Source organism: Ostrea edulis, chromosome 4, assembly GCF_947568905.1.
Source record: "Ostrea edulis chromosome 4, xbOstEdul1.1, whole genome shotgun sequence".
Lineage (NCBI taxonomy): Eukaryota > Metazoa > Mollusca > Bivalvia > Ostreida > Ostreidae > Ostrea > Ostrea edulis.
In genome coordinates, this window is record NC_079167.1 from 9,498,832 (window position 1) to 9,512,291 (window position 13,460).

The 13,460-nt window shown below is 35.2% G+C and overlaps 1 long non-coding RNA gene across 1 annotated transcript; it reads right to left on the minus strand.

Annotated features, from left to right (window-relative positions):
• Positions 1-999: 999 nt before the first annotated feature.
• On the minus strand, positions 1,000-12,983 carry LOC125670397 (uncharacterized). The gene is made up of 3 exons (XR_007368192.2): positions 12,872-12,983; positions 11,827-11,899; positions 1,000-2,552 (listed from the first exon to the last, which is right to left on the minus strand). It is a non-coding gene; the product is annotated as an uncharacterized LOC125670397 (long non-coding RNA).
• Between the last annotated feature and the right edge of the window lie 477 nt (positions 12,984-13,460).

A 13,460-nucleotide genomic window follows, 5' to 3' on the forward strand; every position in this document is an offset into this window, starting at 1 on the left:
CTCTACGACTAGACAGAACGAACGGTACATATACAAATCAAACAAAGCGGCCATGGACATCTCTACGACTAGACAGAACGAACGGTACATATACAAATCAAACAAAGCGGCCATGGACATCTCTACGACTAGACAGAACGAACGGTACATATACAAATAAAACAAAGCGGCCATGGACATCTCTACGACTAGACAGAACGAACGGTACATATACAAATAAAACAAAGCGGCCAGGACATCTCTACGACTAGACAGAACGAACGGTACACATACAAATAAAACAAAGCGGCTATGGATATGCATGTGTTGAAACGGGTTTATCATTGCGTGGTATTAATTGATATCAATAACAATGTTAAGTTTCACACTTGCCACTCTTACTATGGTATTAATCCATTGTTTTAGGTGAAGTGTCATTGATATCAGACAATCAGGCAAGGGAAGCGTCACGACCTATTTCCAGGTCTTGGGCCTGACCAGGCCGAGCGGAGCAGATCCTCTTTCAACTGAACTACCGAGCCTGTGATAAGTGCAGTCTTTTCATCAAGACGATGACACTGGTCAATGTATAAAAAATTGTTCTCTCCAAATTCGGCATATGTACTGGAATCTTCTTCAGATTTCAGTGCTGAATGAGAAGCTGAGACAAATTTTAAGGCTAGTCGTACCTCGAATCCCTACCGCTTTGGTAATGTTTGTAGCTAGCTATACAGTCCCCCGGTCAATTAATCACTTGTCACATGGTTGCCAATGCTTTATCTAACTTCTACCATGGAGTAGATCTCGGAAATGATTCTGTATAATTATGTAGGCGTATACTGACCACTAAATTTCCAAATCATCAATCATTCATACGTATCATTTCAAAAAAAATTCATAAACACATTATAAGTATATCAGCATTATTTTAAATAAATTGAACAAAAGATTCGATAGATAAATAAAATATCCGTAGTACATCTCTGTGTGTGTGTATGTGTGTGTGTGTGTGTGTGTGTGTGATTGTATCTTGTTTAACGTCTCACTCGAGAATTTTTCACTCATATGGAGACGTCACCAAGACCGGTGAAGGGCTTCAAATTTAGGCCTTTGCTCGGCGCTTACGGCCATTGAGCAGTGAGGGTTCTTTAGTGTCACCTGCTGTGACACGGGACATCCGTGTTTAAGGTCATCTCTGAGGATCCGTGACATTCACACCTATTGCCAAGCGTTTGGCGATGGAACTGTCACTACCTGTTTTAACGACTCAGGTCTGTCGCGGCCAGGATTCGAACCTTCCGCATGCGAGATAAACGCTCTAACCCCTTGACCACCGCGGCGGTTATATGTATGCGTGTGTGTATGTATGTATATAATTTTTCAGTATATTAATTCTTTCATGAAAATAATCCTCTTCGAATTTTAAGACAGAAAATCACTGTAGTACCCCATGCTTTGCAAGTGAGAGAAGTGCAAACCAGCCCTTCCATCTGACCTATACAAAGGTTTTCAAAACATAATTGAAGTTTATATTGATTATTCTAAATAATTCAAATGGAGCAATGTAGTTCTCTGAAAGAAAAAAAATGCACCACAGGTCGTAAAAAGGCATTAACGTTTGAGCCTGGAAGCATAGTGAGAGTACGAAAATGTGGTATATTTTATATCTACCAATATCAGAAACTACAAGAGTCGTGATTCGAAGCTTTCGCATTAAAACTGGATCATTAGCGAGATATAATTTATAGCATCAATTAAACTCTTATCGGATGTAGATTTGACAAGCGTGTGACAGACCTCTCTCTCTATTATAAAATGCGTCAGCTCACCATTAACGTGTAGGGCATGGCGAGACTCTCTTTATTACCTCACTATCCCCAGTTTTTTCTCGACTATCAATGCATATAAGATCGAAATAGGAAATCTCTGTCAAAACTATAATAGCAGTATTGCTTCGTTTTAATTTACATCTGAAGTAAAATCAACGTTAACGCATCGACTCCTTACACCTACGCGAACCGTGCAATGCAAACAGATGGAATTTTCACTATCAGCAAAATGAAGAAAAGAAACATGAATTCAATAATTTTGAAATTAAACAAAAATCATGTCACCTTCAAATTGGATTTTATTTATTAAACATGTATATATAGAACAGTCGCAATTATGGACTTTAGTAATATATTGGCACCAGTTGAGTTGACCTTTGCTGTTTCATTTTCTGTGGTATACAAGTGTTGACACAGAAGTATAGGGAATTTATGCATATCTAGTTTATCTACTTCAGGGAGGACCGACGCAAATCCCCCCTAGGCTTCCAATATTCTTATACCCCCCCCCCCCAAAAAAAACCCCAAGACATTTATTCTTTAAATAAAAATTCGAAAAAGTATATTAGTCTATTATAATGAACACCTGGTTCTTTTGCATTGACGCATTGTACACCAACGTGATTCTTGGCCATTTCTGAGAGTTTTCAATCACTCGCATTCTTTATTCGATTGTCTTCTCCAGATATGGTCATTTTTCATAGTTATCGCTACGTCTACTTCCTAAATGGCTGGGAATGGTGCCTACAAGAAATATTGATATTGCTCTAGACTCGCTCGCAATGTAGATCATTTCAAAGAAAACCCTTTATCATAACAACGACAACACAATCATTTAGTGTAGAAACTCCTACTATATTTCACAAAATGCGAAAACAAAATTAAGTAAAACTAGTTGTCCTTTCTAAAGAAATCAACCATCACCCTTATTTTGTTAATGTATCAACAAGAATTTGCGAACATCTTTATTTTGATGATAGCATTACTTTGAATAAAAATTCAATTTTTCCTATCATTTTATATACTTCTGTGTTACGTATATTCACAAAAAACAAAACATATCTTAACAAACAGGTGTGAAAAAACCCAAGCAGGGTATTAATCTTTCACACTGATGAAACGATTTTCTTTAATACTCTCATGCACATTACTTTAATATAACTTAAACCCGCAGTAATATTTTATTGACTTGTATTTTATCTACCGCAGTAAACCCATAGATCTGCAAACAAAAATAAATTGTGCAAAACAAAATAACGATTATTTCTTACTGTTTTTCAGGAATTTTCTCCGCTAAATATCAGAATAAATGGATCAAGTTATCAGAGCATTTAAAAGAAATAGATTTAAAATAAAAACAACATTCAGCTGCCGGCCTTGTGAAAGATATTCTAAAGAGAAATCCCCATTGAAATAAAGTACATGCACGCGTACTTACGAAGTTGAAAATATAAGAATTATATTTTAAAGAATTCAATCTGTATTCAATTTTAGAAATACTTTTATGTTACTATTAATGTAATCAGACACATCGTCAAACCAGTTAAACGCACCACGGGCACTTGTTTATGTTATTAATGAAAAATTATTTCATACACAACAGACAGAAGCTCGTGAAGTTGTGAACACACCAGAGACACAGATCGTAGTCCTGCGACACTTGACGAAGTATTTGAACGGAGGTTTAAAATATCTAAATCTACCAATACCCTCAAGGAAGGTGCAAACAAATTAAATTGCAAGAAAAATTGTTTCTTCCTATTTCTTTGTTTTATAGGGAAAAAAACTGCAGGATACACTGGGTCAGTAAGTGCCGGGATTATCAGTGGGTAAATAACTACTAGTATAGCAGTTAAGTTTGCACCATTTAACAGGCTAATACTACATGGAACATCGGTTTTAAATCCTTCTTGAAAGCATCATTTCACCCTCTACAGCAGCTTTAATTTCTGGTTCATGTAGGAGTGCGTGTGCGTAATCAAATTATTCAATAGTAAAAATAAAACTTCAGCTTTCTATATTTTTGTCCGATAATGACTGAGATTGGCTACCAGCAAATAAAGAGCATACCTTGAACTACTGAGGTATTGGATTGGAAAATATCTTGAATTTTTCTAAAAATAAAATATTAAGACTTTGCAGGTAGATTGACCGTACCCTGCCGGTAGTTTCCACGTTATTTCAACCAAAACTATCTTGATTATGACGTATAGCAAATGCACCAACACCCTTATAATTTAATGAAATCAACTAGACGCTATATCATAAGACAGTCGCGCTTGGTACGGAGAGTACACGATAGAGACAAACATCTAGGTACAAGTATTACTGTCTTATGACAGCATCTAGTTGTATTTTATACTCTGTCATAATATCTTGAAAACGGCTGAGATATCCTACCATGTGAAAATACCTCGCGTATTACTATTGGCAACTACCCAGGGGTCATCCTCCCCCACCCCGATTCATTATTGGTCAAATATCTTGAAAATAGTTGAGATCCCCAACCCTAAACGATATATATTCTCGCAGTTATGTCAAGATGCATTAAGTGATTCCATTTAGTGATTTTTTTCTTCATCGGGTGATAATTTTGACATATTTTGGCGGTCGGTTTATTTAATAAGCTAAATTTGCACCCAAATATGTCTGCAGTCATACTACATATTTTTGCAAGAAAGATTAATTCTGTATAGCAGTTTTGTGGGGTTTTTTAAGTCAAGGGTACATGTAACACTCTTCAGCTTGGGAGGTAAATAAACAACAGGGATTTTTTTTGTTTTACGTCGGTTGTATCTGACGACAGTAGAACGTGTTATAAATAAGACACTAACACTACACTGCTTATCCAGAATTATGTTTTGAAACTCTATGTCTGCCAAAATATAAAAGTTAGTTGTATACCAATGCTCTTGAAAATCGCTAAAGTTTACACGCGAAAAAAAAACTCGCTATAAGATAGGTTGGACAAGTACCCCCGGGGTCATCATCAGCTCCACATTTTTATATTAAAGACGTTTGCACCTGAGATTTGGAGTAATGTCAATTTGTTGGGAAGTGTATTTTTGATTTCTACATTGAAGGAGAATTAGGAAATTAAAAAGAAAAACTGGGGTCACAACGCTTGTTATTCTAAACATGACCTTTTTGCACTTAAAATTTATTCAATTAAACTTGATTTGTCTTTTAGTGTCAACACCACATAAGCAACACAAATCAATCATTACATAAATAGATACATTATCAGGTCTTCTATCAATACATTTTTAAAAAGTTTAATACTAGTAATGGAAATAAATAATGACCTTTTTGCACTTGATATACGAAAAACTTCCATGATATCAAAGAACTTAACCTACAATATGCTATTTTTGGCCTACCAATTTTGGAAAAATTAAAGAACACTTTAAACATTTTAGGAGTAATGTCAATTTCTAAAATTTCACATGATTTTCAAGGTCTTCTCTTAAAATCTAAAATGGAACTTTAAAAAGTGGGGTTAGAGAACACATTATTAAATTATTGGTGAAAATACTGAATTTTTATAGAATATTTCGAGTAAATTAAACTTTTTTAAGAATCGGTGTTTTGTTTGGAAAAATATATCAACCAAATTAATACATAACAACATTTGAACTAGTTCCAAGTCTTAACTACTTGTATCATAAAACTGAAATACACGTATAGGAGTATAAAAATAGAAGATATGTTGAATGAAACAGAAACTGTAATATCACGCAGATTTAGAACTTTTTGTTTATCAATCCTTCCTCCGCAAAACCCTTTCAAAATTTAAATTCACACAATTTTTTAACTGGATGGGGTCCAGTAATAGATGTGTAATATGTTTGCACCAATGGGATCAGTATTGAACCAGTAAATGCTTAGTTGTAGCATCCTGCGCAGTTGTGCTCAACAGCTCAGAAGCTAACATCCTTAAAAATGTTGGAGATCCTGACCCTTACTTTATTAATACTAATGTCATGGTGCACCGAGGGGTAGTCTTCTAAGCCATATGAATTTTCAAACCAATTGCAGAAGTTTATTTTGTTTTATTAATGTATGGTTGAATTGTCACTCTGTTGATCTGAAGCCAGCACGGGTAGACTTTGTGTTCACAGGGTTGCATCACACTCACGTGACCGTTCGGGATCATGGACCTCTTATAGAAAAAAACTTATTTTATGGGCCCTTAATTGGTCCCAGGATGAAAATGAAAACTCTGAAAGTCTAATGCACATGTACCGGTCACCCCCAATCATAAAATGGAATTGGACTTCTGGGAACATGGTTTGTGTAGAAAATTCTGTAATCTATATCTATAATATAAATATGTAGTTGGGTAAAACAATACATTTCATAGAGTTTTCCATACATCACAAAGCATAGAAATACTACTTATTCCGACATACATGTAAAATGGCAGTGTCCCTCAACGAGTAACACATTTTGATGATCTTAATATAATATTGATATATCCCCCCAAATGAAAACAATGCATTTCCCAATTAGATTTGGTTACCTACAGTTTGTGTATCGTTAGATTTGGGTACCTACAGTTTGTGTATAATTAGATTTGGGAACCTACTGTTTGTGTATAATTAGATTTGGGAACCTACAGTTTGTGTATAATTAGATTTGGTGTGTATCATTAGATTTGGGAACCTACAGTTTGTGTATCATTAGATTTGGGTACCTACAGTTTGTGTATAATTAGATTTGGGAACCTGCAGTTTGTGTATAATTAGATTTGGGAACCTACAGTTTGTGTATAATTAGATTTGGTTACCTACAGTTTGTGTATCATTAGATTTGGTTACCTACAGTTTGTGTATAATTAGATTTGGTACCTACAGTTTGTGTATCATTAGATTTGGGAACCTACAGTTTGTGTATCATTAGATTTGGTTACCTACAGTTTGTGTATCATTAGATTTGGGTACCTATGTACAGTTTGTGTATCATTAGATTTGGGTACCTATAGTTTGTGTATCATTAGATTTGGTTACCTACAGTTTGTGTATAATTAGATTTGGTACCTACAGTTTGTGTATCATTAGATTTGGTTACCTACAGTTTGTGTATCATTAGATTTGGTACCTACAGTTTGTGTATCATTAGATTTGGGTACCTACAGTTTGTGTATAATTAGATTTGGGAACCTACAGTTTGTGTATAATTAGATTTGGGTACCTACAGTTTGTGTATAATTAGATTTGGGAACCTGCAGTTTGTGTATAATTAGATTTGGGAACCTACAGTTTGTGTATAATTAGATTTGGTGTGTATAATTAGATTTGGGAACCTACAGTTTGTGTATAATTAGATTTGGTACCTACAGTTTGTGTATCATTAGATTTGGTACCTACAGTTTGTGTATCATTAGATTTGGTTACCTACAGTTTGTGTATCATTAGATTTGGGTACCTATGTACAGTTTGTGTATCATTAGATTTGGGTACCTACAGTTTGTGTATCATTAGATTTGGTTACCTACAGTTTGTGTATCATTAGATTTGGGTACCTATGTACAGTTTGTGTATCATTAGATTTGGGTACCTACAGTTTGTGTATCATTAGATTTGGTTACCTACAGTTTGTGTATCATTAGATTTGGTTACCTACAGTTTGTGTATCATTAGATTTGGTACCTACAGTTTGTGTATCATTAGATTTGGTTACCTACAGTTTGTGTATAATTAGATTTGGTACCTACAGTTTGTGTATCATTAGATTTGGTACCTACAGTTTGTGTATCATTAGATTTGGGTACCTATGTACAGTTTGTGTATCATTAGATTTGGTACCTACAGTTTGTGTATCATTAGATTTGTACCTATGTACAGTTTGTGTATCATTAGATTTGGGTACCTATGTACAGTTTGTGTATCATTAGATTTGGGTACCTACAGTTTGTGTATCATTAGATTTGGTTACCTACAGTTTGTGTATCATTAGATTTGTACCTACAGTTTGTGTATAATTAGATTTGGTACCTATGTACAGTTTGTGTATAATTAGATTTGGTACCTATGTACAGTTTGTGTATCATTAGATTTGGGTACCTATGTACAGTTTGTGTATCATTAGATTTGGTTACCTACAGTTTGTGTATAATTAGATTTGGGTACCTACAGTTTGTGTATAATTAGATTTGGTTACCTACAGTTTGTGTATCATTAGATTTGGGTACCTACAGTTTGTGTATAAAAGCAAGTGTAATCAAGTCATTTATCTGCTGCCATTTTTCTCGTTTGTCAAAAACATATGAACAAATTCCAGTCGTACTAAAGATACGTCAAAACCTACGATTAATACTACGTTATCGAGTCCCGTGGGGATCCGGGTTAGAATAGATCCTTAGTACCCATTGTTTGTCGTAACAGGCGACTATATGGGGGCGGTCCTTCGAATGAGACCGCTAAAACCGAGTCCCCGTGTTACAGAATGTGTGACACGATAAAGATCCCTTCCTGCTCAAAGGCCATAAGCACTGAGCATACAATGTTGGTCTAGATTTTGCAGCCCTTCACCGGCAATAATGACGTCTCCATATGAGTGAAAAATTCTCGAGAGGGACGTTAAACAATATACAATAAATCAAAAATCGAGCGCACTTACGCCCTTTTGTAGAATACAGCTTCCGCACATGTAAAATCAGTCGTAAAGCCTACATCTGCGTTTCTACGACAAAATTTACGACCTTTGGTAAACCTTGGCCCAGGTTTTTGTAGAACAAGAGGCCCACAGGGCTAATAGGTAATTTTCCTGTTCTGCATATCAAAGCTAAATTCGAATATTCAGCAGCAGTATAAAACAAGATGTGTTCTTAAAACACATTTGCTCCCCAAAAGTGCCCATCCACTGTTTTGATAATTATTGTATCTTGTTTAACGTCCCTTTCGAGAATTTTTCACTCATAGGGAGGTCACCAAGACCGATGAAAGACTTCAAATTTAGGCCTATGCTCGGCGCTTACGGCCATTGAGCAGTGAGGGTTCTTTAGCGTGCCACACCTACTCTGACGTCATCTTTGTCATTCACACCTAGTGCCCAATCGGAACCCCTCGCCCTTTACTTCATGAAAAGATGGTATTTACGATGTACAACTTTGGTAAAGGACTACGCTCCTTCTAAATATTCATTTAGTTTCAATTTAACATCAATAACATTAAAGATTTTATTTAAATGTTTTAAACATAGACAATATTTGCCAAGTTTGTCAGAACCTCTACCCCAAGGATCCATGAAATACGATTTTGGTAAATGTTTTCCTGCTCTATGACTTCTGTTGGAATTTTGAAATTTACAATACATGTCCCCCTTGTCCCAGAGATGCTTCATACCAAATTTGAAAAGAATTGGAGTTTAGTTATCAAGAAGTTAAAAATGTTCATGGCTTGACGGAAATCAATAGCAATAAATCAATGAGTGACTCAGATGTTCAACTCCCAATTGATCCCCGAGGATGTAAATGAATCAGCGGTTCTTCAGAAGATTTTTTTTTTTTTAAAATTCCCTTTATATACATGTATTCGCATGTAAAACTTTGATCCCCTATTGTGGCCCAACCCTACCCCCAGGGCCATGATTTGAACAAACTTGAATCTGCCATATGTCAGGAAGCTTTCGTCCATATTTCAACTTTTCTCGCCCAGTGGTTTTTGAGAAGATTCTTAAATATTTTCCCTTTATATTCACATTTGAAACTTTGATTCGCTATGGTGGCCCCACCCTACCCCAGGAGACAATTATTTGAACAAACTTGAATCTGCACTATGTCAGGAAGCTTTTTATATAGATTTCAACTTTTCAAGCCCAGTAGTTGTTGAGAAGAATGTTTTTTAAATGACCCATCCTATTATTGTGATTATTTTGAATCCCTTTCACCTAGGGATGCTTTGTGTAAACTTGGGTTGAAATTGGCAAGCTGGTTCTGGGGAAGATTTTAAAAAAAATTCTCAGCGTATTTTTGTGATTATCTCCCCCCAGAGAAGGGCGTTGCCCTTCATTTGAACAAACTGAAATCCCTCTTACCCAAGGATGCTTTATGTCAAGTTTGGTTGAAATTAACCCAGTGGTTTTGGAGAAGAAGTCGAAAATGTGACAAGTTTACATTTAGACAAACAAGGCGTAATCAGAAAAGCTCGCTTGAGCTTTCAGCGCAGGTGAGCTAAAAACTGAAATTTATTTAATGTAGCCCTTTAAACCATGACATTCCAGCTTAAATTCAAACAAACTTTGAAATTAAGATTATAAATCAAGATAATTTGTATTTGATAAGTATGAATAGTAGAAAACGCTACAAAATATTTTCTAGGATATATGGTGCCAAGGTATTTGTAATACTATCAAGGAATGAATCCAAAGATAAAACACCGAAACGATGGCATTACTTGAGTGAATGTTTCCACTTATCACTAAAATGATATAATAACATACAAGTTAGAATGAATAGTCAAAATCTGCTTGTTATAAATGTAACTATAATTAAATTTTACAATTTAATTAAATTATATGCATTATAGATATACAAACATACAAATGTAAAAATATTAATGACAAATTGTTTAAGAGTCTATAGACACAAATATGCCCGTCAACGTGTTTAAAATGTAGATAAGATTCCATATAAAAATTTAGCAGATGTTCTTCAGCAGTTAACACATTTCAATTCAGAAATGTCGTTGCTTAACTTATTGAAAAATCTTCATCCCACCAAACAACCGGGATTGTGACTAAAAATCAAAAACAAAAGATGTTTCTTATCTCAAACCCAAGTGTTACACTTTGTTGATCTCTGAGTCACCGAAATTTCTCTGTTTTTACTAACTTAATGCAAATTTCACACTGATAGCATGATGGCGATCAGATTCAGCCCTACAATTCCATGTTCGAATAACATACATCAAACTATGAACAGAACCTTCATTAAAACATTACTTTATCGGTGGTGTTTACAGATCACAGAGTTCAAACATTTTACGACCGTTAGGAAAATGGTCATAACGCAGAAATATTGCGTGCACCGAGTTAAACGGGCTCATTTTTCTACGGCCGACCGAGAACTGGTAACTGGTCCATTTTTCATTGTCTTTATGATTATCACCGATGTAAATGTTTCTCGTTCTTCCTTGACATCATAATCTGATATGACAATTCCTGGTCCGATGGCTGCTGATGGCGATTCTAGAGCTCGGCTTTCCACATCCTTCCGCGATATTACGCCACATTCTCAGGGTCGTGACTGCTGTATGGAACATCTCTTTCGTCCTATCGATTCATCAGAATTGTGCTGCAAGTTCCTATCGGATGCAATCACACAAGGAGATTCACGATAATCAGCCCTAAACGACGATTGATTATGATTAAAACTATTCCAAATCAAGAATTGTGCCGTTTTCGTGATTGTGACAGAAAGTCACAATTCAATTAAGGATGGTTTTAGGTTTTTAATGTGTTTTTGTAATTGTTGGTGGTAAAACAAAATCCCCATACTAAGTGTATTCAAAATATCTGGATGACTTTTTATGAATTTCAAAGTGTTTATCATAATCTCTTTTTATAACTTTTATTATCATTACCTTATAATTTCACCCCCTTCCTAAGATCTACAAATGTATTGCACTGCATATATTACATGTATTTGGATGGGAGTATTTTTTATATGGCGGAGGACTATGCAAGTGCATGAACAACAAATAATTTTCTAAAATTTATATATTCAATGTTCTTTTTGAAAGTAAAAGATAATCATATTTGGAAGATGAGTTTTGTTAAAATACACCCAACACTACAATTACGGCTCTCTGGGACTTCCGCTCGCTTCATTAATGACCGCATCTAGATGGTGATATTCGACGTGCCAGTATGTGTCAGCACATACCAAAGGCCATTCGAATGGCATTTGAAGTTTTTGTACCATTAGTTTCCCTTGCTTATAGATATCATTTATACGATTGTCCTTTAATTGATTTTGTTGACATTCTACATGGGAATGCTATAAGATAATGCATACATTACTTGTACGTCGCACACGTCATCAAAATATCATCAGTGATGATGTCCGTTGATCATGGCGTGGGCGGGACCTGAAAATAAGGATACAAAGGCATACTTTATTATCGTGGGTAAATTTCATACTGATATCGTCCATATAACGTGATTGTTATCATTAATGATTAATTTCTAATTCCATCCGCCAATATAGAGAAGATAAATTCATTTGATTTGATAGAAATAATATTTAACTCGTGTGACAATTGCCTTGTCAACTAAAATTAACCTCAACAGATCGTTAAAGGTTTGTTGTTGTATAGTGAATTTTTTTCATATGGTTACATCTGATTTGGTATGGAATAAAGATTACACTTATCTCCATTTCTAAATTTCAAACAATGGACTAGGTATGTGGAATAGATATATGTAAAAGAAAGCCACAATTACTACACATTCAGGTAATTGTAACACCATTTTATCACTAAAAGATACCCTTGACACACCAGTTTCTCGAAAATCAATAAAACATAGTTTTTAATTTATCAATAGTAAATTTAAGTTTATGTAGCGTATACACGTGTATTTAGTTTTTAATCAATGAAATCATATTTAATAACAGAAATTATATAGACGTAAACATGGGTAGTAATGGCTCCTTCACCAAACGCTCGGCATTTAGAAGTGAGAATCATCGGTCTTTCGAATATGACCTTAAAAACGGAGGTCCAGTGTCGCGGCAGGTGTTGTCACATTAAAGAACCCTTACTGCAACGGCCCTTAGCGCTAACCATAGGTCTAAATTTGTGGTACTTCATCTACAGCTGGTGACGTCTCAATATGAGTGAAAAATTCTCGACGGGACGTCATCATCCTTTCCAAAGTTAGCTGAATGCTGACCACGAGACTGTCTTATTAGCATACCACGTGCTATTTTCGTAGCAATTCTTAGATCTATGTAATCGTTTTAGTGTTTAACACATGATCTAGCAGAAAAAATTTAGTATGACAGGTTCTTATTTCTATCTACACTGTATACAGTCGATGAATTCGATTTAAAAACTTACCATTGCTTTCTTTCCCGACTACTTGTGAAGAAGGCGCGTGAAATGCATATATCATACAATAAGGTTGGTAGCCTGGTTCCGGTTTACCCACAATGCTCCGCAGTTCTTTTTGGCCGTTTAATGTCAATGTTGCACAGGGTGCTAACATTTTACAAGTGGTAAGATGACACGTAGCTGTTTAACTCTCTAAACATTGGTCTGTAATCTTCACTTCAATCAAGTACGCAGTCAGCCTCATCAATAGCAACAATGCACATTTTAGAATCAAAAGTAGATGAAGCATAGATTTTGTTCAATTGCTGAAGGGTGTGAATGCGTGTGTACTCTAGTGTCCACATCTTAACTTTTCAAGCTCTATTTCTGATAGGTTTTCTATACAGCATGTTGCAGAACTTCCAAGTGTGAGTAGTTGTTGATGACTAATTACATTCAATGGTTCCTCAACTAAAACGAGGCAATATTTTTCTATCATTGGTATAATTTCATGTATGAGACCTTTTCCATATATTGGGAGCACACACATGACGTCTTGCTCAATGCTTCGCTGTATTCTGAATGTTTCTCTATATTCTGAATGTTTCTCAATATT